The following is a 16,146-nucleotide window of genomic DNA, read 5'->3' as shown; positions in this document are numbered from 1 at the left end:
ATTCTTCAATATGAAGAATACAGGCCCAAAATTAGTGTCAACAGCATAGATGTGATGATTACTGGGGTTCCTTTCATCACTAATAATATAAGCCAACTAAGCTTCTCTGTATAATCTCTTGCTCTCACCTCCGAAGACTAGGACAGTAGCATAGGACAGATCATTTTGTAATGATCCATCTAATCTCTTGATCCAGCCTCTGGAAAGTAACATGCCAAACTTGGGGGGTACATCTGCTACCACAATATCCATCATCATGCTTTTCATGGGAAATTGAGACAAAGTGATGGCTAGGTCCTTGATTAATCCCAGACATTTCACTTTTCTAGAGTCAAAAGAAAACAAGTCATGATAAGGCTTGGTAATGTCAAGACCCAGCTCATCCATGACAGCCTTGGGCATTAGATTATGGCTGGCTCCAATGTCCAGAAGGCAGTTGTGAAGGATTTTATCATGAATAGTTAGAGAGACATAGAATGATGGGGAGTTGTCTTCACAATTTTCAATCATTGGGCTGAGAATAACAACTGGCTTGTCATCTTGCAGATTTACATAGTCAGTGGAGGCTTGGATGGCTTTAGGCTCAAGGGCCTCGAGGATGGATCTTTTGAAGGACTCATTCTTCACTAGTTCAATCAGAGGCATAGGTATTCTTAGCTTCTGAATTTCTAATTGAAAACTAAAAGGAGAAGGAGACTTGTCAAGGCCTCTTACCTCATGAGCTGGAGCTTTGAGGATGATGGGATCAAGTACCGGTTGCTTCTGATTATTAGCTTGATGTACTGCAGGGACAACAGCTCTTTGATTAGGAGCTTCCTTGGCATTATTCATCTTTGACGTCAGATTATATCTTTGCTGATATTCAGTTAGTAGAACAACTTCACTATCCCATTCTTGGCTAATATGTTCATTGAATAATGACTTTTCATAGGCAGCTGAGGTTAAAAAGGAAGCATTTCCTTTGTCTTCTAGACAATGGATCTCATCGTCTTCTTCAAACTGCTCTTCTTCCATGTCTGCATTTTGAAAAGGGGCCTTCACCCTTTGGTCCTCATTGGCATCTTTGCTTCTTTGCAAAATATGCAACTGCTCATTAGTTCTTCTATATGGATTTGGATTTGGATTTCTAGGAGAAAAGGTATTAGGAACTCTCCCTTTCCCAGGGTGCTGCTCAACCTTTAATTTGGAGATTTCAAAGGCTAATGACTCTATCATTTTGGTCATTTTATCTATCTTAGGATCAGAGGATGATGAAGACTCGCCCCTCTGTCTTCTTCTATCAACATTTCCCTTGAGCTTCTTTGCAGCCATGATGTTTGATTCCACTTCCAAGGATGCATCCTGCATGTCAGCCAAAGTAGCACATTGCCTCTCCCTCAATAGTAGGCAGAAGTCAGAATCAAAAGCACTGGCATAGGTGAGTTTAGCAGAGGTAGTAGTGGGTTTTACTTCAGCTGGTATCTTGCTGTACATATGGTTAAACCTCTTATTAAAATCAGACAACAACTCACCATTTTCCCTCTTTAAGTTCCCAAACTCAGTGTGGTAGTAGAGGAGATCCTTCATATCCCCCCAATGCTTTAGGAATGCATCATCTAAAGCTTCAATATTTGCTATAGATCTTTGGGTTAGTTCTCTGAACCATTTTCTAACCTCGCCATCTAGGCTTTGGAAAAAGACTCTCATCCACATATCAGCTTCACTAGTGTCCAGGTTATCAGCATAGCTATAGAATGACCCAAGATGTTCTTCAGCAGTAACACCTTAAGTCCCAGTGAACTTAGGCCTATATTTCTAATATTCTCCAGTAGGCATGGCATTCAAAGGAGTGGGTAGTATTAGAGGTCCATACCTAGCATCTATGATTCTTTCCTTTTTTGTAGGTGCTTGTGGACCTGCCATAGCTGTGGTGGCTAAAAGAGTACTAGCAGTCTGAATGATAGAGGGTTGAGGAGTGATTGATAAGACTAAAGGAGTATGATGGATAGGAGGTGAGGTTTCCTTTGGGCTTATAACAAAAGGGGAACCTAAAGAATAAGGAGCTTTATAAATATCTGAGATTTTTTCTTCACTGCTAGTATTAGATGTTATACTCTCAACATGTATTTGTTCTATTACAAGCCTTTCTTAAAGAGATATAGGAGATTGTTTAGGTTTACCTGAACCTAATGCTCCTTTCTGCAATACCTTTCTCTCTTTGATGATTTTTTCAGGGTCAGGTACTGGGTTAGCTTGTAGCTTCTGAGAATTTCTCTGAGTATGCCTCACAAACTGAGCCAGAACTATGAAGTGGAGTCGCTAAGAGGTTCAGCCTCCAGTAGATTTGCCAGATAGATGATTACAACCAAAAAAAGTGCCCAAACTTTGTCTATCATCAAAGTTGGATCTATGTCATTTCCCAGGGAAGCTGAGCTTTAGTTTCCTCTCCCCAGCAACGGCACCAATTATGCTATCACCCGAGGAAACTCGCCTAGGTTGCAACTCAGAGATGCCTAGTAACATATAATCTTCAATATTGTTCTCAGAACTATTGGAATGGATGATGGTTTGGATCAAGTCAGATAATCATTTCAGCTCTATTCTCACTCAAGACATGCATGAACACCCTCAAAAATACAAGGCTTTAGACCACTAATGCTTAATAATTTATAGATTTAATGGATAGATGGAGAATACTGACTGTACCAGCAGATTGCATACATAAACACATATGAATGGCCAACTATAGGAAGTAAATGAGACTTGAAAATCTAATTTATCAATGCAGAGATAAGATGAAAATTATCTGGCATTAGACACAGCAGAAAACCTAAATAACCTATTCAAGTGCAAGCATAGAACAGTAGAGAAAATGGACATTGAACTTATAATAGCAAAAGAAGCTTATATTGCTAGAATGAAGATGAGAAGCTTGAAGGAACAGAGGAGGAACAATCTCCAGAAGTTGAACTCGTATTACATCTTACTTTCAGCTATTTATAGCCTGTTTACAATGATGCTGAGTCTTCTAAGGCTTGAGAGGTCTTAATCTATCCCTCTGTCTTGTTTAACTGTTTGATCTCTAACTAGGCAAGCATGGCTCAAAGGTTTCTTCTTCTGACAGAAGAATAACTACATTCAGATATTTTGGATAGTTTACTGCACTGTCTGGGAGCTCTCTCATGCCAGAAATGCCCCATAATGTTTGTTGGTTTTGGATAAGTTGTGTTGTTGATGCCTCATGGCTGATTCTATTTCGGGCTAGCTACGCGTGCTCCATGACTGTTTCTATTTAGGGCGAGCTATGCTGCGATGGAAGGGCTATCGGGCCTCTGTTTTCCCTTTAAATATTTAGAATGACTATTTTTCCTGCCCATCTCTATCCTTTTCGGACTTAAAAAATCCTTAGATATGGCTTATTCTCCTCTCATGTCCGGCCTTGCAGTGATAACACATCTCCACCGTTGATCTGGGAGTCCTAGATCCAACGATGGTGATCCATTTCGGGCGCCTCTTTTGTACTGGAGTTAACCACTCGATGAGGGTGTTTTTCTCTCTCCTCATCTTGGACACATGGCAGCTGCTATATGGCATCGGGCGGAGCTCGGCCTAAACCACTTACCACCCACGGCTCGCCCAAAATCCTGCCTGTTTCATGATTTCCTTGTGTTTTAAAAAATTCACAAAAACATTAAAAATCATTTAAAAAATGGACTTTGGCGGACTTCAAAAATTATATTTTTCACTTCCCAGACCCTTTCGGGTCCCGACTTCATCGCAATCGGTGCTAGCCTATTTCCCTTTGTATTTCGTTATATAACGAAATACATTAAAATGCATTTAAAACAGGCTTACTGTGGACCTGAAATTTTATCGAATATGTTGTATATAACCATCGGGTCCGGTTATTGGGTCACCCATGTGTATATGCCTGCTCCCTTTGTATAGTCGATGCGATATAGTGATGCGATCAATCGCAATCGCATGTCATTGATGCCCAGGGCCCTTTACTTTAATCGTCGATGCCTTGCTGATGCGACCCGTCAATCCGATCATCGGAGATCGCTGATTAGCGGGTCTTGTGCCCATACTTAAATCATCCTCTCTGTAGCACCGATTTCGATTAGCTACGCATATCTGGGCCGTTGATCGGCTAGATCTAATAGTTGTTGTCCTTTCACTGTTTAAAGCCTGCGATTGTGGGTTTTTCATGGTTTTCAAGCATTTTTGCCTCCCAATAGTGTATTTCCGCCCTTCCAAGGGATCTCCTCTCTGATTTTGATCATTGGATGATCTTTGAGCAAATCTTGAAGATTTCAAGAGAATTTTTGGATCCTTTGGGACGATTTTAAGCAAATTTGGAAACTTTAAGAGCATAAATGGATCCAATTTCGGGCATTTTGCTAGCGAGGCTAAAAAGTTATATTGACAATTATTCTTTGATAGATCATTTCTCAGGAACACTCCATTGAAGAACGTGATCTCTTATCTATCCAATGGATTGTTTTTGAAGATGTTTTCCACTTGATCACTAAGCAGAAATTGGAGTAGCAAAGAAGGCCATCTAATGCCAAAAAAAAATAGGGAAAATAACTATGTTGCTATTACAAAAGTTGAATGTCTCAACCTAGGGATATGATGAGAAAAAGGAAAATTGTGGACACAAATAGAGGAAACCTTTAAACAAACAAATACATCTGGGAGTGGAGCTTGAATTCTTTTGTTCACTACACAAGCAAGAGCAGTTAGCAAAATCTAACATAATTGAAGCATTGAGTTGTCAATCAGTAGAAATATTTAAAACATAGTCACAGATTGGATATCAAAATCTATTAGTGGAGATAACCTGTTGAGATTTTACAAGAACACAAGGAAAATATGGCTCATCAAAAGGACTGGAGAAAGGAAAATGTTGTGTAGTCGAATATAGCTTAGGTTGATGTTGGTCACTTAGAAAATGGCAACAGTGAGGCACAACCTCTCACCATTTCATTTGAAAGTAATGATGTTGAAATATTGGATGCCAGTAACTTAATGAGAAGCATAGAGATACAAAGATCTGAAGAGAGATAGCAAGAAAAGACAATTTCAGTAGCATTTTCTCCTGATTCGGACTATGAAGACCTCTTAATTCTGACTATGGAGACAATAGAATACGGATGGTAGAAGCATAAAAACTTGGACTTGGACATTTGGTATGTGGCCATTTGAAGTCTGTTTGGAAGCATTGAAGTGGAGCATCTTTAAGGTTGATACTTGAAACATCTTGAGAGAGTTCTTATTTTTGGAGTAGCATTCAAAACCATGTTGGAGCAGGCATCGTTGCCCACACTTGAGCATGGTTAAAGGCAAACTTTAAAGATCTGTTTGGGACATTCTTGGAGCAGCATTGTTGAAGCCATGATAAAGTAGTTTTTGAAACATGAAGAAGGGATAATGTGCTAGCTGATGATAAGGAAACAATATTTCTATCTTGAGTAAAAAGAAGAACACCATGACAGGGGGAGTAACATACCCATGAATATCTACTATTCATGAAGAAGAGAAGCAACTTGACAGGGGGAGCAGTTTGATAGGGGGAGTCCTTGTGCACTCCTTTGCCATTGATGTCAAAGGGGGAGAGAAGAAGAATATTTCCATCAATGACAAAGGGGGAGATTGTTGATCTAGATTGTCATTGATGTCAATATGGAAATATTCTGGGATACTAAATGATGATATGATGAGATATGAGGACCCAAGGATTGAATACAAACATAATAGAAGTAGTGGACCCGAGGAGGAAAGATATTGGAAGCCATCAGAAGAGAAAGAGAAAGAGTAAAGAGGAGAAGCCATCGGAAAACTATTGGAAGCCATCGTGAAGCCAAAGAGTAAGAGGAAGAAGTCATTGGAAGCCATCGAGAATCAAAGAGTAGTTATCACTGGAAGATAAGCCATAGGAGCAACAAACAGCGGAGGAGCATTGTTGCGGAGGAGCATTCTGTTACAATTCGCTTTTATTGAAATATCGCATATGCCCAAGAGAAAGAGCCGAAAGGTAGAAAATAATGTTATCAGAAGAGTTAACATATCGGAGGAGTTAATGTATCACTGGCCAAAAACTCTGACGTGCGATATGAGTTACGGACCCGATGGTCCCATTATAACACACCCTAATCAATATCACATCCACTATACTGGAACCTTCGCATCGCAAGTCTTAAAGGAATGTCACACTAAAACTACGATTGTGATATAATATGCGGACCCGAAACAGTTTATGGTAACAGCCCTAATGCAATATCACATCCGCCTATCGAAAGTTACATATCGCAAGTCATAAAGAATGTTACACTCAAATCTGCCGATTGCGATAGTATTGCAGACCCACTGCATCATTATAATATGAATAATGTAATATCGCATCCGTTGAATTGCAAGTTTCAAAGGGATGTCAAACCGCTGATTGCAATAGAGTTGTGGACCCGATGGAGTTATCAAAAATAGTTTAATAGAATATCGCATCCGCTCCATCGGCAGTAGGGGTATCGACAATATCGAAAGACAGAGCATGTGCACACTTGTAAAACCTTCGATTTTCATAAAGTTGTGATTGCGATTAAGGTGATGACATGGATGTGGGACCTCCATGTGGGTATAGCCTCTCCTATGAGATTTCCAGAAAGAATTTATTGACTAATTCATCAAGTAGTGATTCAAATAACGTGAGATTGTCGACCTCTAGTGTTGCCACTACTCTACGTTGGTGGGAGCCCCGTAACTCTTGTGAGAAATAGAAAATAAAAATGCAAATATTGTTGCTTAGCCATGACCCACGAGGTTATAGCCTCATATATTTGTGGATACGTTAACCACTGGATTGCTGGACCGTCTATTTTGGCACTCGATTGTATCCAGATTTCCCCCCTTTTTTTGCATCCAGGAGTACATCAACTGGAATTCTATCGACTTTCCCTTTGACTGTCGGAGTCTATGGATTAACTGGTGCTTTATCGAATTTCCCTTGACTTGACAAGAAGATTTATATTAACCTGCCACTGGCCCAACAACTCATTTGAAGACAATTTGTATTAGTTGAATCAACTCCATCTACTCATGATTGACCTACACATGCATCAAATCTAAGTGAAGTTTTTTGGGTATTCTTGGATGGATCTGTGAGGTGACTATTGAACTTTTCTGAGCACATTTATGAATGACTTTCAATTGGGAAAATTTGACTTGGTGTGAATGGACTATTTGTGGTATAACCTTGACTATGTCGTTGATCCGAATAATTAGCTTTTGCATTTATTTGTTGACTTATTTTGTTGTGGATAATTTATTAATATGGGTCGAAGATTGGAGAAATTATGTGAAAAGAAGGTTGTTGAACAATTTCACAATGAAGTCATCAATTTAAAATTAAAATATGTCATCTGCTGGTTGTAGTTAGAAAATGTATAGTATGAATAATGAATTGAATATTGAAACTATCATGTTCCAAACTGCTATGAATGAAAATTTCCATAGGATTGATGTCTTGGGAGGACTATGGATGAATTTTTCCAAGATCTTGCAGAAAAATTTGAGGACAAGTCAAGTCTTATTAAGGATTTGGAGGAGAAAATTAAATTTCTCTTCCATTTAGAGAATGTTCGCTTAAAAAAGGAAAATTGTCAATTGGAAGAAACCAATGTCTAATTGATTACTGATTTTTCCCATTTGCGAGCCTTTGTTGATGAGATTTGTGAAGAAGCTTCCCCACTTCAAGTAGTTCAAGATAGGTTGTTTGATGAACATCAGGCCTTGAAAGAATATCATGATTCATTATTATTGAGGTTTACTGAGAAGGATGCAACTATTCAAAGTTGTAGGCTTGCAACCAAATCCTTGAGTAGGACAATAATGGACTACATAATGTTGCTAAGCTAGTAGACTCACCTATTATTTCTTCCACCGTTGATGATTTCCTTGTCGTTTTTTGAATGATGTTGATGTTTCTCATGTGCTTTATTTGTCACTAATGATATTGTTTCTCCTAGCTTTGATAAATACATTATTGGTATTGGGTCCTAACTGTTGACAAAAATGGGCTATACTGGAGGGGGACTTGGGAAGAATGGATAGGGCGTTGTTGTCCCTATTACTCTTGAGGTATAGACATCTAGAGAAAGTGTTGGATATGTTGTTGCTACTACTGCCTTTTTTAATTGCTTATGTATAGTCCTATTGAGTTCAAGAGGGTGTCAATTGCTGTAGGTGGAATTCAAATTGAGTTTCTAGAAGAACAAACACCTACTAATTACGTTAAATAGATTGATGACATGGGTTCTAGTTCCCCTTAAGAGGATAGCGTTGATGCACCAGGATTTGAGTCTGTAGAATAGAAATATGAACCATATCAATCCCCTCATAAGAATCAAAGGAATTTACTCAAGAATCATAATCATGGTAACTATGCATTCAAATAATTGTAGAAATCATGTGAAAGGTTGAACCATGGCCTAGTGGTGACTATTAGGACTGATTGTGATTAGATTGATGGGTGGTCATGGCATCATTTGAACACATGTTTGAGGATTGCATATAATTGTGTCTCATTATTTGTATAGTCATACAACATTCCTCTTACGATCTGTTGATTGCTTTGGAAGTGGTAAATTGTAGATCAATTAAATGTGACAATTGACTAGAGTATTGAGTGATGTATTTGTTGTTGACCAACTCTTTCAATTGGATATTCGTTGATTGAGTTTTTTATTGAGTTATTTATTTAACTTCAAATGTTTCTACCTTAGTTGTATTTAAGAAAGGGATGTTTAATGATGAAAAAGATTGTATTTATGGACATAGACTGCTTGCGGTTGGTTCATGTTGTCTAATAAACTAATTGATTGGACCATATTGTCTTGTTGTCTAGTTGATTCGTCGACTAAGACTATTTGGACAATAGATTTTGAAACTTATTTTAATGAATTGGATGACTACCTTGATAGAGTCTAGATTGATGAGTATTGGTGACTACCTTATCAACTTTGCATCCAAAACAACTTAAGGGGGGGAAGTTGTGCTATCTAATTTTTTTCCTCCAAGTTGAGTGGTAAAATTCACCTTGTCAAAACATTATTGACCATGTCGACAATTTCATTTTTAGATCTTTTATTCATGGACGGTTATAACAATATGGTCCCATGGTTGTTGCTTTGGACTACATCCAAACCTATTTATAGATGATCCCTTGGATCGATTTATCATTGTGGTATAATGGAGATCATTTGTGCTTCAATGCAATGGTTTCTTTAAACACCACCATTGCTCTCGAAATCCTTATTCTCTTCTATAGTTTCTTGTCCCAACAATATATTGGGTGTAGTTTTTACCACTAATATATTTGGAGGTCTCAACCTCAACTAGCAAGTTTCAAGATATTTGATACATGTGTATTCCCAAATTTTGTGGGAAAATATGTATAAGAAGCAATATTTAGTCGTTTCTGACTATTCCTTAGCTCTACTACGAAGGATTATGTTTTGCAAAGAATATCCAATACTAATTAAGGATGCCCTAAGGTTGATTATTTATAGTGGTAGTTAGTATCTATAAGAAGATTTTATGTATTTAAGAATATGTGGTGTCATTATAGCACAACATATGTTACCCAACTATGTACCAAAGGGACTAATTTTAGGTGGCATATCAAATAACACCATACAATTTTAATATTTCACTTTTAAAGGAAGTTTAAAAAAATATTTTCATTCCATATAATTTTAGTTTGTGTCTTTAATACTTTAAATATCCAAGGCATGCTCAAGAAGAGGACAATTCTTTTCTAGAATATAGATTCCCTCATGGATATTTCAAGAGGTTTAATACCAAAGGTATTGTGGATAAACACTATGACTTATTCTCCTTCGCTTTCCCTTATGATCATGAACAATGATAGGATGAAATTTCCTGTGAAAATTCCAATGGTTGGGATGAGGTCTAGTTGAAGTTACAAAATTATAATTTGGTAACTTTTAGTGCTATGTCTCCAAATGGACATATGGATGAAATAACTAGGAGGCTCCCTGAGGTGTAAAGGAATAATCAAGAAGCAAAAGAAGCTACAAGACTAGAAGAGATCTGGATTAGAGGAGAGGTTGAGAAAAAAACAATCTAGGAAGTGTTGACTTTTTATGTAGCATCAAGAGGTATTCTCGTATGCCTAAGTCGACCTAGAAGAATTATGAAAAAATTAAATTTAAAATTTGATTTTTGAATGACAATTCAGCCCAGAAAAGTCAATTTGGCATAGGAGGGTGAAGAGATGTGTCCCTAGGGTTATTTCATCCCATTCGACTAGTATAAATAGATGACGTGACATCTCATTTTTCTCCACCAAGCAAGTGTGAATTTCTTCTCTCTTCATCATTTTCTAATCTCTCTTGAACAATCACACATGTGGAGAAAGGAGGACAAGTTTGACTGATTTGACTAAGCTAAGTTTACCTTCTATTTGACTAATTTTTACCTATTGTTTGACCAAGTTTTTACCACAAAAAAAGCAAAGTTTGATCGCATGTGTAAAGGGTTGACCATAGGGATTTAACAACAGGTTGTAGGTTGATCATCACTCATTTTCACTATTTTAGCTGGTTTTGGCCAGTGATGACTTGTTGGAGATTGACCAGGTTTGACTAGTATTTTTGAATTGGATATTGGCATAGATTTATAGACAAATTGGATTTGTAAACCTTGTTGAAGAATAATTTCTCCTAACAAAAGTTGTTGGTTTTTATCCCAAGGTTGGGTTTCCCAGGGTAAAATTTGTTGTCTCTATTGTGCATGGTTGTCATTCTATGATCTTTACTATTTCCGTTACATTTATAGTTGATATTTTCTAAAGTGTAATTATTAAATGATAGTAGTGGAATAAATAATAGTTGGAAATAATTAGGGAGAAATTATCATATCAGAAAATAACATTCTTCTTTTCATCTTGTAGAAAATTCAACATGATATTAGAGCTTTGTTGAAATAGAAACCATTGAATTCATCCTAAGAGACAAGTGTTTAATGACTTGAATATATTTTAGATCTCTTTCCAAATGGTGCCAAGTCTCAAAATTGAAGATAGGTTGAATAGTATTACCAATCTTATGAAAGGAAGCTATTCCAAAATAAGAGGGAGCTAAGGAGAAAATCCTTGTTTTTGCTCTTTTGAATTCTATTACAGATAATGATATTTGATTGGTGGATAGTGGTGTTTCTAGACACATGACATGTTTTCAAGATTCCCTCACCTATGTAACTGAGAGGGAGTCAACATGGGAGGAAAAACTTAGAGACAATGTCAAGTATGTTGTGAAAGGATTTCAGAAATCTTCGGTTTAGTTGGAGTCCAAATATTTTAATATACATATGAGTGATGTATTGTTTGTATCGGGTTTGAAGAAGAACCTACTCTCTATTTTAGAGTTGGAGAAAAAAGGCTACAAAGTTACAATTTTAGGTGGTTAGGTTATTGTATGGCCTAAGGGCTCAAGCATAGACTCAACAACAATGATTGGTATTGGAGAGGAAGGAATATACAAACTATTAGGACAAAAATCCCAAGAATTGGTGCCCAAGGAGAAGAATAAGAAGGATATGTCAAAGGTCAAGTGCTTCATTTGTCGTGATTTTGGACACTATGCCTCATAGTGTCTTGAGAAGAAAAGGAAGATAAAGAAGCATGAATCATTAGTCAATGTTGATGATGATGATTAGAATCCACCTTAAAATAAGTCACAAATTTGTCAAAAAGGGAGTTGACAATCCTCAACAGTTTCTTCCTTAATCAAGAGGTGGCAACATCGAGAAGTACAAAGAAAGGTTTGTGGCAAGAAGAGTCTCCCAGAAAGAAGTAGTGGAATTTAAGGACATTTTTTATCCAGTTGCTAGCTGGCCAGTGTTGAAAAACGAATTTACATAGACCTTTAGGATGTCTAGAACTATGTCAGATGATTAGAAGAGCTTATAGTTCTAAGGGCAAATATAGTCAGGCATAATGGAAGGAGCAATTTTCCAAGAGGATGTCATGAGTTGAGATTTTCAAATGCTCATAGATAGGAGTTTTGTAGGATATTTAAACCTTATATGAAGGGACCATGTTAGGAAAAAGGGCATGCTTCAATGACAAAGAGAGAAATAGTGGAAAAAGGACTTCCTTACGTGATAAGGGGAGAAGCTTGGATTACCACAAATGAATCTGCTTTAGTGTCAAAGGGATTTTTCCTCTGAGTTTAAGATGAAGGATATTAGCCTGATGGATTATTTCTTCGGAATGGAGGTGTGGCAAAGACCAAATGAGATCTTCCATGGACATGGAAAGTACATTTTCTAGATTTTGAGGAAATTCGGTATGATGAACCGCAAGTCCATGGCTAAACCTATGGTGACAAATCTGAAGAAGCTAAGTGATTTTGCTTTAGATTCATATTTGGTGGATCCCATGATGCACATTAATTTGATTGGATCCTTGATGTAATTGATTAACACTAGGCCTTATATTTTCTTTCTAGTGAACACCCTGATCTAGTATATGGTTGAGCCGAGGAAGATACATTAGGTTGCAAAAAAGCATGTGTTAAAGTACCTACATGGTACAATTGGATTTGGTTTGAGATGTTTCTCAAGTGGTGAAGTGATGTTGTAGATATATATATTAATTTAGATTGGGCCAAGAGTGAAGATGATAGAAATAGTACCTCAAAGTGTTGCTTTAACTTGGAATCATCTATGATATCGTAGTTTAGCAAGAAACATATATCACACTCAATATAATAGAGGCAGAATATATCACAACTAGTGTCACATGCCATGAAACAGTGTGGCTTCAAAAGCTTCTTGTAGGACTATTTGATCAAGTCACTTCATCCAAGACATGGTGTATAAGTTAGCAATGAAGCTCCAATACATGTCCACATACAAGAAGATTGCAAACATTCTAGCCAAGCCTCTATTTAGAGAGAAGTTTGTATGCTTCAGAGACAGGCTTGATGTGATGCATAGTGTATTACTCATTGAGAGGGAGTGTCGATGTCTTTACAAGATTAGGCAAACCATATCTTGAGAAGCTATGCTGATTTGGCTGGGGATATGGATACATTCACTTGAGTAGCCATGTTGATTTGGTTGGGTCATGTTGATTTGACAAGGGTTGAATGGCCTAGAGAAAATACAGGATTGGACAGATCTTCTCCTAAGAAGCCATGAAGGAATTTGGTTGGTCCACGATGATTTCTGTCGGGGTGAATGGTCCAGGGCCAAATCCTCTCTTGAGAAGCCATGAAGGACTTTGGTTGGGTCATGCTGATTTGACTAGAGCAGATTAATACATTTACCTTAGAAGCCATGTTGATTTGGCTGGGTCATGCTGATTTGGCCAAGGGTAAATGGCTGAGGATACTCACATTGCCTACTCTAATATGGAGTGATCTATACATGTGTATGTGAGGAGTCACAGTGCCTACTCCAAAATGGAGTGATATATAGAAGTGAATGTGAAAAGACATTACATTAACATAGTAAGCTCATGAACTTTTCTTATGGAGGAGAAATTTCAGCTAAGGAGAAATGTGTTTGCAACCGAGGAAAATAAATCCCTTACTAAGAGGGAGTGTTGATTTTTGGTGTAGCATCAGAATATATTATCACATGCCTAAGTCAACCTAGAAGAATTATGAAAAACATAAATTAAGAATTTGATTTTTGAATGACAAGTTGGGGCAAGAGGGTGAAGGGATGTGTCTTGTGGGTTATTTCTCCCCACTAAACTAATATAAATAGATAATGTGACATCTCATTTTTGTCCACCAAGAATGTGTGAATTTATTCTCTCGAGTCTTTATAATTTTTTTATTTCTCTTAGACAACCGCACGTGGGGAGAAAGGATGACAATTTTGAATGATTCGATTGAGCTAATTTCACCTTCTATTTGAATGAGTTTTACTTATTTTTTGACCAAGTTTTGATAGAAAAATAGTCTGAGTTTTATTGCATGTGTATAGGGTTAACCACAGGTCTGAGCTGTTTGCAAGAGTTTCCATAGGTTTGTGTTGACCGTAGCTCTGATTTTACCATAAGATGCAGGTTGACTAACGTTGATTTTGACTAGTGAGGAATTGTTGAAGATTGATCAGGTTTGACTGGTATTTTTGACTTGGATATTAGCATAGATTTCTAGAAAAATCAGATTTGTAAACATTGCTAGAGAATAATTTCTCCAAACAAAAGTTATTGGTGTTTCTCCCAAGGTTGGGTTTCCTATGGTAAAATTTGTTGTCTCTATTGTGCATGGTTGTCTTTCTATGATATTTACTATGTTTGTTGCATTTATTGTTGATATTTTCTTAAGTGTAATTATTCAATGATATTAGTGGAATAAATAGTAGTCGGAAATCATTAGGAAGTAATTATCAGATCATAAAATTGTATTCTACTATTCGTCTTGTAGAAAATTCAGTAAGAAAAGAAAAGGTAGCATTGAGAAGAAAAATTGAAAAGGGAAGCTGAGAAAGAAATAAGAAAGAGGAAAGAAGAAAAAAGAGCACAATTGGAATTGAAAAAGAAAAGATAGGTTGTTGAAGTTGAGAAAAGGAGAAAAAAGAGTTGCATGATCCAAATCTATGAAGGGAACAAAATGATATACCAATTTATAAACCAAAACACAGAGATACAATGAAATTTGAATTCTATTAATAAATGGAGAACATTGAAATTGAATAAATGCAAAATGAAACAAAATAGCTCGAATGGTGGTATCTTTCCTGAACTGTCTAACAATGAGGCTCAAAGGCCCTTTTATCATAAAGAAGTCATGAGAAACCCTAAACATCCAAAAACCTAACTCTGGGAGATGAAGTGCAAAAAGGATTGTGGGCCCAATGAGGTAAGTTGGAATGTCAACTTCTCAGGGTTGTAAATTTGGCATATGATATTTCCTTGGTGTGCTTGGTAGCCTATTGGAAAGGTTTAATGAAGTGAATTTTCCAACTACATTCTACAATTTGGAGTGCTTGTTTCACCAAATGTTGATCATGGCATTCTTTGTACTTAGCATTTTATTTTTGCAAGATATCATGGACCTACTTGTGGATGTGCTAAATTCATTCAATAAACTCGGTAGCTTTGTCAAACCTAGATTGAACATGTGTTGATTATGTATGTATAGTTGCAAGGGACAATGGACATTAATGGTACCCAATGGTTTAAATTCCAGGCCCAATTGAAAGGGGATTTGGCCATTTGAGCTATGGAGAGATCTATTGTAGCTATGTTGAACATAGGGGAGACTCTTATTCCATGTGAATGGAAGCTTGGAGTTGTACATGCATAAAATGTGCAAGATCATCTTGTTGATGACCTCTACTTGTCCATCAGTTTACGGCTGAAAGGCAATTGATTTGGTGATCTCAATATCCAACAATGAACAGAGGCTAGACTAGAATGCACTCAGAAACTTATTATCATAATATAATGTGATGATCTACGGGATCTCAAAATGTATGAACACTCATTCAAATAAGAGATTGGTAATGGCTTCTGCTATCATACTCTTCTTGTAGAAATCAAAATGACCATCTTAGAAAATCTAACAACGACCACAAACACAAATTCATTGGCATGCTTGGTAGAAGGAAGGCCAAACATACAGTCCATCAAGATGGATTCCCAAGGTTGGTTAGGAGTAGGTAGAAAGGCGTACATGCCTTTCTTCTAAATGGCTAGTTTGGAAATGGCAGAGGCGGTGCCTGGCCTGATATACTTGCCAACATCTTGTCGAAGTTTCAACCAATAAAAATAATTTTGCAATATTTTCATTGTCTTCTCAATACCAAAGTACATTTCTACCAAACTATAATGTGCTCTTAGATCATCTTGGCACACTCGCTTGAAGGAACACAAAGGTTTCCTAGGAAGCACAATTGTGCATCCTGGTGGTGCAAGTCTAGGATTTTCTTTCCTTCCATCAACATCTAGTATGTGGCAGAAAATTTTGAATCATTGTTGTGTAATTATGGCCACCGAATGGTCTTATTCCCACAAGAGATGAGAAATGTGGTCAATTCTACAACCGAGGGCTAATTAAGGTAGTATACGATATGATTGGTACTACCCTTATTGTATTGGATGTTTAAATGGAATTATTGCAA

This window comes from Pinus tabuliformis, chromosome 1_2 (genome assembly GCF_031772625.1).
Source record: "Pinus tabuliformis cultivar Carrire ecotype Pingquan chromosome 1_2, CPIR1, whole genome shotgun sequence".
Lineage (NCBI taxonomy): Eukaryota > Viridiplantae > Streptophyta > Pinopsida > Pinales > Pinaceae > Pinus > Pinus tabuliformis.
This window is presented reverse-complemented; position numbering follows the sequence as displayed.